The sequence below is a fragment of the Scyliorhinus torazame genome, chromosome 27 (assembly GCF_047496885.1).
Source record: "Scyliorhinus torazame isolate Kashiwa2021f chromosome 27, sScyTor2.1, whole genome shotgun sequence".
Lineage (NCBI taxonomy): Eukaryota > Metazoa > Chordata > Chondrichthyes > Carcharhiniformes > Scyliorhinidae > Scyliorhinus > Scyliorhinus torazame.
Window position 1 is genome coordinate 27,072,747 of NC_092733.1, and position 14,108 is coordinate 27,086,854.

Sequence of the window (14,108 nt, forward strand, 5' to 3'; positions counted from 1 at the left end):
ACGTTGCTCTCCACGCAGTTGTGGTGTAAGGATCCTCCTGTTTTATCCCCATCTTCTGCCTTTTCCGCCTTTCAATTTCTGTTGTTTTGCTATTTCAATTTTTGTACAAGGGCATTTAATGTGCCTCTGCCTTGAAGATGGACTTCACCTTTATTTCGAGTGGCTGGTAAACCATAGGATTTATTTAAAGCGCAGAAGGAGGCCATCGAATCTGCACCGGCCCTCCGAAAGAGCACCCCATCCAAGCCCACACCCCCAAGGCCATCCCCGTAACCCAGTAGCCCCACCCAACCTAACCTTTTTTGGACGTTAAGGGAAATTCAGCACGGCCAATCCACCTAACCTGTACGTCTTTGGACTGTGGGAGGAAACCGGAGCACCCGGAGGAAACCCACGCAGACACGGGGAGGACGTGCAGACACCGCACAGACAGTGACCCAAGCCGCGAATCGAAGCTGGGACCCTGGAGCTGTGAAGCAACTGTGCTAACCACTGTGCTACCCCGTGCCTCCCCACTGTGCTGCCGTGACGCCCCTGACGTATGACCTCATGCAAGGCAGGTTCCAAAGAGCTGTTCACACTGCGGATCAGCAGATTCAAGGGGGATCATTGCTGACACACCGTGATGGACTTGGCTGTCGGCCAATGGACTGTTTTAAGGGCCTTATCAATGGCCCCTGCTAATTGGTCAGGATGTTCCTTCCTCTGTGTGACTGTGGGGTTTTTTCCTTTCCATTTGGTGAAGCTTGAAGGTCATAGCTTTGACCTCTTTCTCTCATTTAATGGATTATTTCTGAAGATCTAAATTAAAGACCTTTCTCTCTCCACAGCCATACTGAACTGGAGGGAAATCCAATCCAGCCCAGCTCCAGCTGAAGGCAGGGTCAGTTGTTTAAAACCCTTTTACCACCTTGTGTGGGGTACTCTGTCCTTATCTCAACAAGGCTGTTGGTCATTCTGGTGGAGTTGGAAACAAACAAGAATTGAACAGGCCTGAGGCTGTTCCTCTGAGTGAAGGCCCAGGTTGATACAAGTTAAAGTGCCTCTCCAGAGGAGAACCTCGGAGTACTGACTGAATGCAGCTGCCAGACGATCTTTGGCATCCTGGGCGGACAGCCTGCTGCAATGACTTCAACATCAGAAACAAGGACACTCATCTTTCATTTCATTTTACTTCCAATGATTATCCCCTTCTCCTTCTGCTCCCTCTGTGTGTGCCTGTCCTGCGTGCATATGGGTAGAGGGTGGGGTGGTAAAAGTGTGATCAGCTGACCGTTATTCCATTACACCTACTGCATATTTCAACTTTGTTTCTGTTATGAACAGTTATTGTGTTCAACTTCCAAACCTGGTGGCTATAACTTATTGAGCAGTCAAGGGGCCAACGATTCTGCAAACTCTATGCGTATTATTAGTTAATTCATTTATGTTGGGGCTGTGGGGTCTGTGGGGCTGAAATTGACTGCACACTAGCCCATGGTGTCATAACAGCAGGATGTGTTGTGAGGTTCAACACCGTCTTTAGTGTGTCAGCATAGTATTTGGCCACCTGATGAAGAGAGCGTTTGAATACCAGGGGCTGGATTCTCCGTCCCGCCATGCCACATTTCTGCCCCGACCCGCTGTCGGGATTCTCCGTTACGCCGGCTGGTGAATGGGGTTTGCTATTGTGGGGAAACACCCGGACGCCGGCAAAACAGAGAATCCCGCCGGCGGGGAATCCCACCCCAAAACCTCAGACTCGGCACCAGGCTCACGGTCTACAGAGCAGTAGTGATACCCACTCTAGGTAAGTAAGTTAAGTCACCACATCCCAGATGTCCCCTTTGAGAGGGGGGGGGGAAGATCTGACTGGTGGTGATTTAACCTTAGGGTCACCACATCTCAGGCGAGGGGCAAGTTTGAGCCTTCGCGGATAACCCCAGCCAGTACGGGAATTGAACCCGTGCAGTTGGCTCGCTCCGCGTCACGAGCCAACTGTCCAACCAGCTGAGCTAAACCGACTCCCAACAACATAGTCCTGGCTGATTTACCTCTAAATGTTTCTCACTCCCGGTCAAGTTGGGTTTTAAAAAAAAGCAAGATCGTAGCAAACCCAGAAGGCCGATGCTGAAGGGCAGCACGGTAGCATAGTGGATAGCACAATTGCTTCACAGCTCCAGGGTCCCAGGTTCGATTCCCGGCTTGGGTCACTGTCTGTGCGGAGTCTGCACGTTCTCCCCGTGTGTGCGTGGGTTTCCTCCGGGTGCTCCGGTTTCCTCCCACAGCCCAAAGATGTACAGGTTAGGTGGATTGGCCATGGTAAATTGCCCTTAGTGTCCAAAATTGCCCTTAGTGTTGGGTGGGGTTACTGGGTTATGGGAATAGGGTGGAGGTGTGGGCTTGGGTAGGGTGCTCTTTCCAAGAGCCGGTGCAGACTCGATGGGCCAAATTGCCTCCTTCTGCACTGTAAATTCTATGATTCTCTCCTGAAAATCCTGCACTGTGGAATTCTCTCTTTGCCAGTTCTGTTCTACCACACCACGGCAGGACTATTGGACAGGACTGCAGGTTAAATGATGTCAAGCACGTGACCTGTGCCCTGCCCATTGTAATGGCTGCTTTTCTTTTTAATGTCACACATTCTGTCCGTTCGGCTTTCATCCGAAGAAACAGACCCAGGAGACGGAATGCCAGGTCCTGATCCCGAAGCTTCAATCAGTTTCTTCAAACCCAACATAATGCGAAGTATTTTGACTTATCCCTCAGCCTTGAAATGGTGGCGTCGGTCGATGGCCTTTTGTCAGAGAAGGTTGCCAGGTTTATGTTGTTTGTCGGCTGTCAGCTTATCTGCCGCATTGGATCACGTGGAATGTACAGCACAGAGAAAGGCCATTCGGCCCCATCTGCTGCTTGCCATTGTTCGAGCTCCACGAGATCTCCCCCCGCCTTATATTGTCAAACCCCGTCCGCATTGCCGTCCGTTACTGCGGAAAAAGAGAGGCCCCATTGCTGAAGTTTTTTCTTCACCACCTGGCGGTTCTCAGGACAAATCCAAGAATGCCAAATTTCAAACCAATCCCGACAATTTGTACGACACCAGAAGAAGGTGCCGATTGGTTGGAGAGTCGGCTCCGATTGGCCGAGGGGCTGCCACGGAGAGAGTGACAGGAAATTATAAGCTCCCAGGCAATTATAAAAAGGCGCAATAGGCTTGAAAATGTTCCATGTATTTGCAGAGAATGTGTCCCTGTTTACGAATGCACTAATTATAACTTTGCCCCTCATGACTTCCAATGACTTTGATCCAAGTTAAAATTATCAGGGATGTAGCACGGTGCCGAGTTTCATTATTCCCTGTTTTATATTATTGCAGAAAAGGAAAAATTTCCCTCATTGTCTCTTTCTTAATGCAGCCTTCTGCATCATTGTTATTCAATACCCAAATGCTTGAGAACCATGACAACCTATTCAGCTGAAGGACATGACTCGTGACTGGAGGGAGCTTGTTCATTTGGGGTTTTTTTTTTTTTTCCTTTGGTGACATTTTCGGGAATCAGGTTATTAAATATCCATTTAACCCCTAATTCCCTCAGTTTGCAGACTCTGGATGCGAGCCATCAGGAAAACCGGTGGGGGCTGGCGGAGGGGGGGAGGGTTTACGAAATGGCAAGGTCATGTTCCTTCCTTGACGAGCGCTGAGCGGGCGGAGACTCGCCCGGCCTGTCCCTCCAGGCCCGAATCCGATCGCTCACAATTGCCGATCGCCCGACAGTCCAGCCCTTGTCGAATTCCCGTTCACCCAGAATTATTTTGCGCCCGACGTGTTCCGCTCGTGTGAGCGTCTCCGCTCTCCCCCCCCCCCCCCCCCCCCTCCCCCCCAAGGATCACACTTTGGTACGTCTTGGTACTTGTTGAGGTGGCGGTTGCACCACATCTTTATGACCCCACCTCTTGGTCAGTGTACAGGCATCCCACACACCACTAACCATTCCATGGCGTCATCGTCTCAAGTACGTTCTGGCCAATATTTATCCCTCAACCGATGCTGAAGACAGACTGTTGCAAATATTGTGGGGGAGCCTCAAACTAGGACTCACAGTTAAACATTTAAGGGTCCCTCCCGCAAAAGACTGAAATGAGGAGTGCAATGAATGTAGAAATGTTTCCAGATTATATTTCGTATTTGCGGCAGCAATGTTATTAAAAGCCCTGGTTTAAAACACATACAGGCAGTCCACTGGATTCTCCGCCGGCGGGAGGCCCCATTTTGCCGGCACCCCGGGGGTTTCCCGACAGCGTGGGGCTGCCCCACAATGAGAAACCCCATTGACCAGCCGGCGTAACGGAGCATCCCGCCGGCGGGGTGAAACAGAAATGTGGCGGGGCGGGACACAGAATCCAGCCCAGTGTGTCTGCTAAAGCTGTAATTAAGGAGTTGTAAAAGGTGAAGTAATTATTTATTTTAACAATTTACTTTTTTTTTACACGGATGTGGCTAATGGAATATTGTATTGATTGCTGAAGATTACCTGGAGGGTAGATCATTGATGAGGGATCTCACATAGGCCTAGCTAAACAGGTGATGGGACACCTCAGTGGGATACAATAAATGTAATTAATGGGAGGAGCCAGGTCCGTCTGTAGTTTCCAGTTTTTGCCAGATGCTGTTAGGTTGAGCTGGCAGAGCAGTCTGACAAGAAAGAAGGATTTTCAGGTTGTTCCTGAAAAGGGTCTCTCTTTCTAAAGGTCTGCACAGATACGCAAGTAATCCTGATTGTTAACTTTATTTATGTGTGACATTTGAGCTGTATTGTGTTGCTTAATTCGATTGGGGGCTCACCCGGGATCCGAACAAAAGTGGGCGCTGGTCCGGTATCCTAAATATTTTCTCTCAGGTGGTGGTTAGTCTCCTGAATTCCCTTCCTCAGTGAGCAGTGGGGCTGGGTTGTTGAAATATATTCAAGGCTGATTTCTGATCGACAAGGGGGTCAAAGGCCATGGAGGGGCGGGGGGGGGGGGTCACCCTCGCGATCACGGACCTTTACCTCAGATTGATCCCGTTGCAAATAGACGTTAGTTGGTTCATACCCAGCTGGTGAGCCACAATTATTGCAGCCATGGTCTAATCCAATGGCGGAGCAAGCTCGTGAGCCTGAGTGGCCTATTCCTGCTCCTAATTTGAATTTCCGTATGAATTTTCTTTTTTTTTCCTAATACCTAGTCTGTTCTGAAAGTTACAAAGACAATGTGCAGAGTGGGACAGGTCAAGACCTTTATCCATCTGCTTGCTTGCTCCAAAAAACAATTCAAATTCAAATTGAATCCAATTCACGGTCTCCAGAAGTGGGCAGAACGCTGGCTCACTGGTTGCAGGCGGATGCGTGCAAAAAAAAAGAGTTCAATGACTCCTCACGAGTAGTGAAGGTCAGGGACTCTATCTTCACAATCACAGTGGCAGCCCCAGCAGCCCCTGCTTTTATGTCGCCCAGCACGGTGGTTAGCACAGTTGCTTCACAGCTCCAGGGTCCCAGGTTCGATTCCCGGCTTGGGTCACTGTCTGTGCGGAGTCTGCACGTCCTCCCCGTGTCTGCGTGGGTTTCCTCCGGGTGCTCCGGTTTCCACCCACGGTCCAAAGATGTGCAGGTTAGGTGGATGATAAATTGCTCTTAGTGTCCAAAACGATGAGGTGAGATTACGGGGATAGGGTGGAGGCGTGGTTTTAAGTAGGATGCTCTTTCCAAGGACCGGTGCAGACTCAATGGGCTAAAAGTCCTCCTTCTGCACCGTAAATTCTATGATCTTGCGATTGACCGCATTGCTGTCTGTGGGAGCTTGCTATGCGCAGTTTGGCTGCTGCATTTCGGACATTGCTACTGTGGCTACACTTCAAAAGTTCAGTTCACTGGTCGCAAATGCTTCGGGTCATCTTGAGATGGCGAAAGAGGCAAACTTTTGTTCTCTCTTTGGGGGCAGATATTGAGCAGTTAGTTGGAAGGTGAAAGGATTGGGACCGGGGACCGGGGGCATCTGTTGGTGCAATATATGTTTCTCGATTACCTCAGGCAGAGTAGACTCTTGCGGTCTGAATGAAGCCTTCCGGCAACAGTGCGCCGCCACCTGTGAACTTTGAACCGCCGCGGGTGCACAGCCCCGAGAGGCTCTGTGACCGGGGCTAATCTAAGGCGCATTTATTATGTTCTCGCGAACATGGAAAAATTGGAGCCACTTTTCTTGACCCGAAACATGTACGATGTCTGCTGTGCTTTTGCAACTTGAGTGGGAGGGGGAGGGCTGGGGAGGGGATGGCCTTGCCAATGTGGTGTGAAAGGCTGAGGGGGATGGGGGGGGTCATCAGATGTCAAAACTGCTCATTCAGCCGCCCAGCCTGTGAATTGTGTTCGAGCAGCTTTGGCAGAGAGTCTGTAATGAAGTATTATAGTCCTCACCCGGTTCCACGAGAGAAAAGTGGTCCAATTTGTCAGGCGGGGCCAGAGGTCAAGTCAGGCCTTTCATCGCCTAATCCCTTGGCTTTGAGCTGGTACCCAACAATGCTGCTGCAGAATACAGATAAGTTTATAAATGACTGGAGCTTTGTCGTGACCTCAATGTGCTTTCTCCGCAGGGAGGCAGGATTTAAAGCGTGCCTGTCGATCAGGCCCACAAGGGTTTTTCGAGCCTACACAGGATGGCTCCTTCACTAGGCCTGGCTCTTGTCGGAAGCATTTTCCCACTGAATGCTTCTTCGGAATAATTACTTTTCAAAGATTAATTTGAGGGATGTGGGCGTCGCTGATTAGGCCAGCCAATTTATTGCCCATCCCTAGTTGGCCTCGAGAAGGTGGTGGTGAGCTGCCTTCTTGGACCGCTGCTGCCCCTGAGGTGTAGGTACACCCACAGTGCTGTTAGGGAGGGAGTTCCAGGATTTTGACCCAGCGACAGTGAAGGAACGGCCGATATATTTCCAAGTCAGGACGGTGGGTGACTTGGAGGGGAACATAGAGGTGTGCTCTTCCCATGTTGTATCTGCTATTCTTATCCCTCTAGATGGTAGTGGTGGTGGGCTTGGAAAGTGCTGTCTAAGGAGCCTTGGTGAGTTACTCCAATGCATCTTGTAGATGGTACACACGGCTGTTCGTCGGTGGTGGAGGGAGTGAATGTTTGTGGAAGGGGGAGCAATCGAGCGAGGCTGTTTTGTCCAGGATGGTGTTGAGCTTCTTGAGTGTTGTTGGAGCTGAGTTCATCCAGGCAAGTGAAGAGTATTCCATCACACTCCTGACTTGTGCCTAATAGGTGTGCGGGTTTTGTGGATTTGCCATGCTCAAATTGCCCCTTAGTGTCCCGGGATGTGTAGGTTAGGTTACAAGGATAGGGCGGGTTGGGGTGGGGGTATGGACCTGAGACAGTGCAGAGTCGATGAGCTGAATGGCTTCCTTATGCATTGTCCGGATACTATAGGCAGGCTTTGGGGAGTCAGGAGGGGAGTTACTCACCGCAAGATTCCCAGCCTCTGACCTATTGTTGTAGCCACAGTATTTATATGGCTGGGTCCAGTTCAGTTTCCTAATGGTAACCCCAGGATGCTGATAGTGGGGGATTCAGCGATGCTAATGCCATTGAATGCCATTGAATGTGAAGATTATCCATTTGAATACTAATTGGTCCATGACGTAACCAAGTCTGCTTCATTCAGACTAGTGCAGGTGGCTCTCTTGACTGGTTTACTCATCGTATCTTAATTAGGGTCATGATAGATATTCCGGTGGTTTGACGGACGGAACCCTGGTCTCTGATTTTGATGGTTTTGGGTTTCAATCCTCGAGAGGTTTGAGCACCGATTCTGGACAGCCAATCGCGGCGCAGTATTGAGGGAGTGCAGCCATGTTGGGAGTGCTGTCTTGTGTGTGAGATGTTAGAGTGAGGCCTTCTCTGCTCTCTGAACGAGCGCCACTATTTGACGAGATGCTGGGGTCTTTTCCTTGCTGTCACTCAATGCAGCCCTGCAAAAGTTCCTAAAGGTGGTATAATGGAAGGTAATGAATGTGGTGCATACGAAAAGGTTCAATGAAGGTGAGTTGGGTGTTTAAGATTGAAAGGAAATTGTGTGTTTAGCATTGAAAGAGGCTTGAGACTTTTAAAAAAATAAATTTAGAGTACCTAATTCATTTTTCCCAATTAAGGGGCAATTTAGCGTGGCCAATCCACCTTCCCTGCACATCTTTGGGAGCGAAACTCACGCGGACACGGGGAGAATGTGCAAACTCCACACGGACAGTGACCCAGAGCCGGGGTCGAACCGGGGACCTCGGCGCCATGAGGCAGCAGTGCTACTCACTGCGCCACTGTGCTGCCCTGAGGCTTGAGACTTTAACAGTGATGTAGCCATCCCAGCACAGATAGCAGTCATTCGGACCATCGAGTCTTCAGAACTCGGTCTTTTCTCCTGAAGGGGATTGGGGCCTTTACTACCTTTAATGGAGGACCTGGGTCTGTGATGAATGTAGGAAATGTATATGTACATTGTATTATGTGTCTGCTGCACTAATATAATTAAAGAAGTTAGGCTAAGGTATTCAGATTACTGGATTGAAGCTGTGATTAAGGGGTTAACTGCTATACAGGGGTGATGTCACTCATGGGAGGGGGCTGGGTCTGTTTTATTTAGTTTCTTTTTCAGCCCTGCCTGTCTGTTGTTTTTTAGTTTCCTTTTTTAATTCTGCTCTAGATTCTCCGGAAAGGAGTTGTGTTTCTCAGACTGACTTCTGAAAGCTTCCCTTCCAAGGACTTTGCGAATCAGAGTGGGATTCTCCGCCCAACATCTGTAAGCCACTAAGTGTTAACTTTATTGCTAAGTGGTATTTGACCTGTGTGTGCGAATTTTGCTCAATTGAAAGTTTGGAAGTAGATGGGGAAGTAAGTTCAAAGAACTTTCTTTATTTTATAAAAGCTGTTTTTTCCTTTGAATGTTAATGGGGTTAATCCTGTGTTAATAATGAAGTTTGTTTGAGTATAAAAGATCTCTGGTTGTCAGTGGAATCACTCCTGGAGTGAAGTATCGTTTCAGCGCGGTTTACAGAATGGAAAAGTAATTGGGGTCTTGTCCGGTTTCCCAAAATAAATTAGGGTGGGGTCCGGGTGCTGTAACAGGTCTATCTGTCAGTTTGCACTTTTGTTCATCTTCCCTGTGTCACAATATGTGGATATTCGATTTTGATTTGATTTGATTTGATTTATTGTCACATGTACCAAAGTACAGTGAAAAGTATTTTTCTGCGACCGAGGGAACGTACACAGTACGTACATAGTAGACACAAGAATAATCAACAGGGAACATTGACAAATGGTACATCGACAAACAGTGATTGGTTACAGTGCGGAACAAGGGGCCAAACAAAGCAAATACAGGAGCAAGAGCAGCATAGGGCGTCATGAAGAGCATTTTACAGGGAACAGATCAGTCCAAGGGGGAGTCGTTGAGGAGTCTTGTAGCTGTGGGAAAGAAGCTGTTCCTATGACTGGATGTGTTCAGACTTCTGTACCTTCTGATGGGAGGGTCTAGAAGTAGGCAATGCCTGGGTGGGAGGGGTCTCTAATAATGCTGTCTGCCTTCCTGAGGCAGCGGGAGGTGTAGACAGAATCAATGTGAGGGTGGCAAGCTTTTGTGATGCGCTGGGCTGAGTTCACCACACTCTGTTGTTTCTTGAGATCTTGGACCGAGCAGTTGCCATACCAGGCTGTGATGCAGCTGGATAGGATGCTCTCTATCACACATCTGTAGAAGTTTGTGAGAGTCGATGCAGACATGCCAAATTTATTTAGCTTCCTTTGGGAATTGAGACTTTGGATTACATATTGGATATTGTTGTATTGGATATTGTAGAGTACATAAAGGGTTAATGTAATGTTACTACACTAGTCACTAGATGGGGCTCTAGAGTGGAACTGTGGCACAGTGGTTAGCACAGTTGCTTCACAGCACCATGGTCCCAGGTTCGATTCCCAGCTTGGGTCACTGTCTGTGCGGAGTCTGCACGTTCTCCCTGTGTCTGCGTAGGTTTCCTCCGGGTGCTCCGGTTTCCTCCCACAAGTCCCGAAAGAAGTGCTTGTTAGGTGAATTGGACATTCTGAATTCTCCCTCAGTGTCGCCGAACAGGCGCCGGAGTGTGGCGACTAGGGGATTTTTACAGCAACTTCATTGCAGTGTAAATGTCAGCCTACGTGTGACAATTAAGATTATTATAATATCACATGCCTCCTTGATTTCTGGGAGAGAGCTAGAGAGAGCAAGAGAAGTAGAGACAGAGTAGATGTGAGATAGCTTAACTGATAGCATAGTTTAGTATTGTAGATGTGCAGTGTTGCCTTTACTTAACTAACTCCTCAGCAATGTGTACGAATCTAATTCAGTGTAGTGTAATAAATTAGTTTTGTTTGTTCAACACTGCTTGCTGTTCTTTGTTAACACTGCGACTGTGGTGATATACATCATTGTAAGTATACAAAGGGTTAATGTACATACACTACACCTAGCTAGACACTAGAGGGAGCACCAGAGACCTGACACACAGACAGTCAACCAATAGGTCAGCAAGATAGGACACGACCAATGGGCATTCACGATACACACAGAGGTGACACTACCACAGGAGGGCATTACACCAACCCATATAAAAGGACACATCACACATGCTCAGTCTCTTTCCAGTGGAGACTCTCAGTGAGTACAGACACAGGGTTGATTGAACATCACACCCACCATGTGGATTGTAGCAGACTGGTTCATCAGTCTGAGTAGCTATAGCAGGATTAACAGTCACGTCGAATCCAAGTAGGAGAATTATTAATAGTTTAATAAACGTGTTGAAGCTATCCCCAAGTCTGAACCTTCCTTTGTCAGAGTGCACACCAAGGAAGCAGCTTATCCTACGTTAAGAGTATAACAAAACAGAGACCTTCACCGTCCTGAAAGAACAAAAGCAAAGAACACAACACTCTGGTCCTGAAGGGGTTACACAAATAATTCCAGCTCTGCTCAACACACAGATTGTGACAGAAAGCAATTCTGTGAAATACTCACCTAAAAGGGATAACAGCATTATGTTGTACTTTGAGCAGTGGCAAAGCAATGTTTGGACTCTCACACTGTTAGATTATGTTTTGCTCAGGCTATAGATATTTAAATGCCCTTTGCTCTCCATGGCAACAAGAAGCATTTCCTGACGGGCTGACTCCAGTGAAGAGAATTTTTGCGACTTTACATCCTTTTTTGATGCTCATACCATGTTCCATTGCAGTTTTTGACACGTCGACAGCTCATTCTCAGCAGAAGGTGCACCCAGGTGCTTGCAGACGAAGGCGGAGGGGCTCGCTGGGCCATCGTCGCGGCAGCTCAGAGCCAACCGCATTGTGGCGGGGCCTGAATTCACACATAGGCCAGACCAGGTAAGGGCGGCAGATTTCCTTCCCTAAAGGCTCATTAGTGAACCAGGTGGGTTTGTACGACAATCGATCATAGTTCCGCGGTCGACACCGTTGAGACTGGCTTCCAATTCCATATTTAATTCATCGAATTTCAATTCCACCAGCTGCCGGTGTGGGATTTGAACCCGTGTCACCAGGGCATTAGCCTGGGTTTCTGGACTACGATGCCACCATTCGGCCCATCGAATCTGCACCGACTCTCTGAAAGAGAACCCTACCTAGGCTCACTCCCCCCGCCCTATTGCCGTAACCCATAAACCTACCTAACCTGCACACTGTGGTATCTCTCTCTCTCTTCTATCTCTCCCCTTCTCTCTGTCCTTTCCATTTTGTGGGTGCTTTTAATTCCCGTTACACTTTGTTCCTCTGTAGATTTTTCCTGTCATAAAGCCAAAAGCGGTGGGTGGAGGAGGGTTGGGGGGTGGAGGAGGGTTGTTGGGGGGGGGGGGGGGCAGGCCATTGCGAATGGGCCTGATTTTAACTCCTATTGCGCTCCCTTCACTAAACCTGGTTTTGCTGGTTCACAAGAAGACCGACACAAATGAGTATTTCTGCCGAGCTGAGCAAGCCCGGTCACTGGTTTATAAGAAGCAAAAGGCTGCGAGGCGACCCGATCGACTTTCATAAGTTTGTGAAGAGGCTTGTTAGGATAAACGTTGGGAAGTAGTTTCCAGGTTACCTTCATCCTGGGATGGAATATGGGCGTCGCCAGCCGGGCCAGCGTTTGTCGCCCATCCCTAATTGCCCTTTGAACTAATTGCCCTTTGAACAGAGGGGGCTGTTAAGAGCCGACCACATTTGCTGTGGGTCTGGAGTCACATGTAGACCAGACCGGGTGAGGATGGCCGATTTCCTTCCCTAAAGGGCATTAGTGAACCAGACGCGACAATCAATGGTAGTTTTGTGGTCAACACTCAGGTTTAATGAATTCAATTTAAATTCCGCCAGCTGCCATTGTGGGATTTGAACTCGTGTCCCAGGAGCATTTGTCTGGGTTTCTGGATTAAAATGTCACCATCTCCACACTTTTGGGCTAGAGCTGAACTAGGGGCGATAGATATAAGTTGGTCACTAATCAATCCCAGAGGGAATTGAGGAGAATCTTCTTTATCCAGTTAGGAATAGTGACCTGTAATATCCGGCGAGCGATGGGAAGCACGGGCCGCTGTTTTTAATAGGGAAATGTGCGCAATTACCTGTGCGCAGATGATGCGTCCAGTGCCAGGCTCCAGCGCAGCACAAGAGGAGTGTCCTGCCGCCTTATGACGCGACCAGCTTGGGAACGCCCATTGAGGGCAGGTCAGCTTGGGAACGCCCATTGAGGGCAGGTCAGCTTGGGACCGCCCATTGAGGGCAGGTCAGCTTGGGAACACCCATTGAGGACAGGCCAGCTTGGGAACGCCCAATGAGGACAGGCCAGCTTGGGAACACCCATTGAGGACAGGCCAGCTTGGGAACGCCCATTGAGGGCAGGTCAGCTTGGGAACGCCCATTGAGGGCAGGTCAGCTTGGGAACGCCCATTGAGGGCAGGTCAGCTTGGGAACGCCCATTGAGGGCAGGTCAGCTTGGGAACGCCCATTGAGGGCAGGTCAGCTTGGGAACACCCATTGAGGGCAGGTCAGCTTGGGAACACCCATTGAGGGCAGGTCAGCTTGGGAACACCCATTGAGGGCAGGTCAGCTTGGGAACACCCATTGAGGACAGGCCAGCTTGGGAACGCCCATTGAGGGCAGGCATTTAAACAGATTTGAATTGAACACAACAGGCAACGTTTTTAACAACTATTTTAAAGGCATACAGAAGTTTTTTAACAGGCTTTGTTTGCTCTTTCTTTGAAACAGGCTTATTGTTGTTGATTCTTGTAAAGTAATTTTGATATTTTTTATGACTAAAGGTGATTATTTATGAGTGAACACATGTTTGGCTATTTGTTTCAAATCTGTGAGACTATATAAATCTGCACTATATTGTTGTATAATCTTAAGTGGGGCATGCTTAAAAATGTTTGTATGTTTTAATTTAGATTACGGTCAATAGATTTTAAACATGTGCAGACACGGAGAGAACGTGCAAACACCACACAGTCACCCAAGCTGCATTGAACACGGGTCCCTGGTGTTGTGAGGCAGCAGTGCTAACCACTGTGCCGCTGTGGCACTTCTCCTGCCTTGTTTACTTCATTTATTCATTTATAATGACCTCATTAATAAACGTGTTTCGCTGTTTCAGGGAGGCATTTGTAGAAGCTTGTAAATTTTAATGGGAACATTTATTAACAAAAATAATTTTCTAAATACAAAGCTTTGAAACCAGTTTGCATTTAACTTAACGTTTAACTTTATCAGCTGAACAATGACATAACACAACCTCAACCTTTACAGATGTTTGGGAATAAAATGTATTTTCTCACTTAAACACAACGGTCAATGAAATACATGTTTCCACAAAAACACAACGGTTCTGTCTATTTGTAAAGTGGAGGGGAGCGAAGCGGGGTCAAGGGGAGAGAAGGGGGCAAGGAAACGTTTTGATTTACCAAAGTGTTAATTTAACAAGCTTAACGTCCGAAAGCAGCAGCTGCCTGGCGATCCTGAACGGCCCTCGTGTCACAAGGAGCCTGGGCTTGCAGACCTGCACCCTGAGGTAG

At 48.3% G+C, this 14,108-nt stretch overlaps 1 long non-coding RNA gene across 1 annotated transcript in view; it reads left to right on the forward strand.

Moving 5' to 3' along the window:
* The window catches only part of LOC140403400 (uncharacterized), a 269,765-nt gene that overhangs the window by 10,053 nt on the left and 245,604 nt on the right, over positions 1-14,108 (forward strand). Inside the window, exons 2-3 of the long non-coding RNA XR_011938300.1 lie at positions 8,705-8,800; positions 11,274-11,421. This is a non-coding gene — a long non-coding RNA (uncharacterized lncRNA). The remainder of the gene's footprint in view (positions 1-8,704; positions 8,801-11,273; positions 11,422-14,108) is intronic.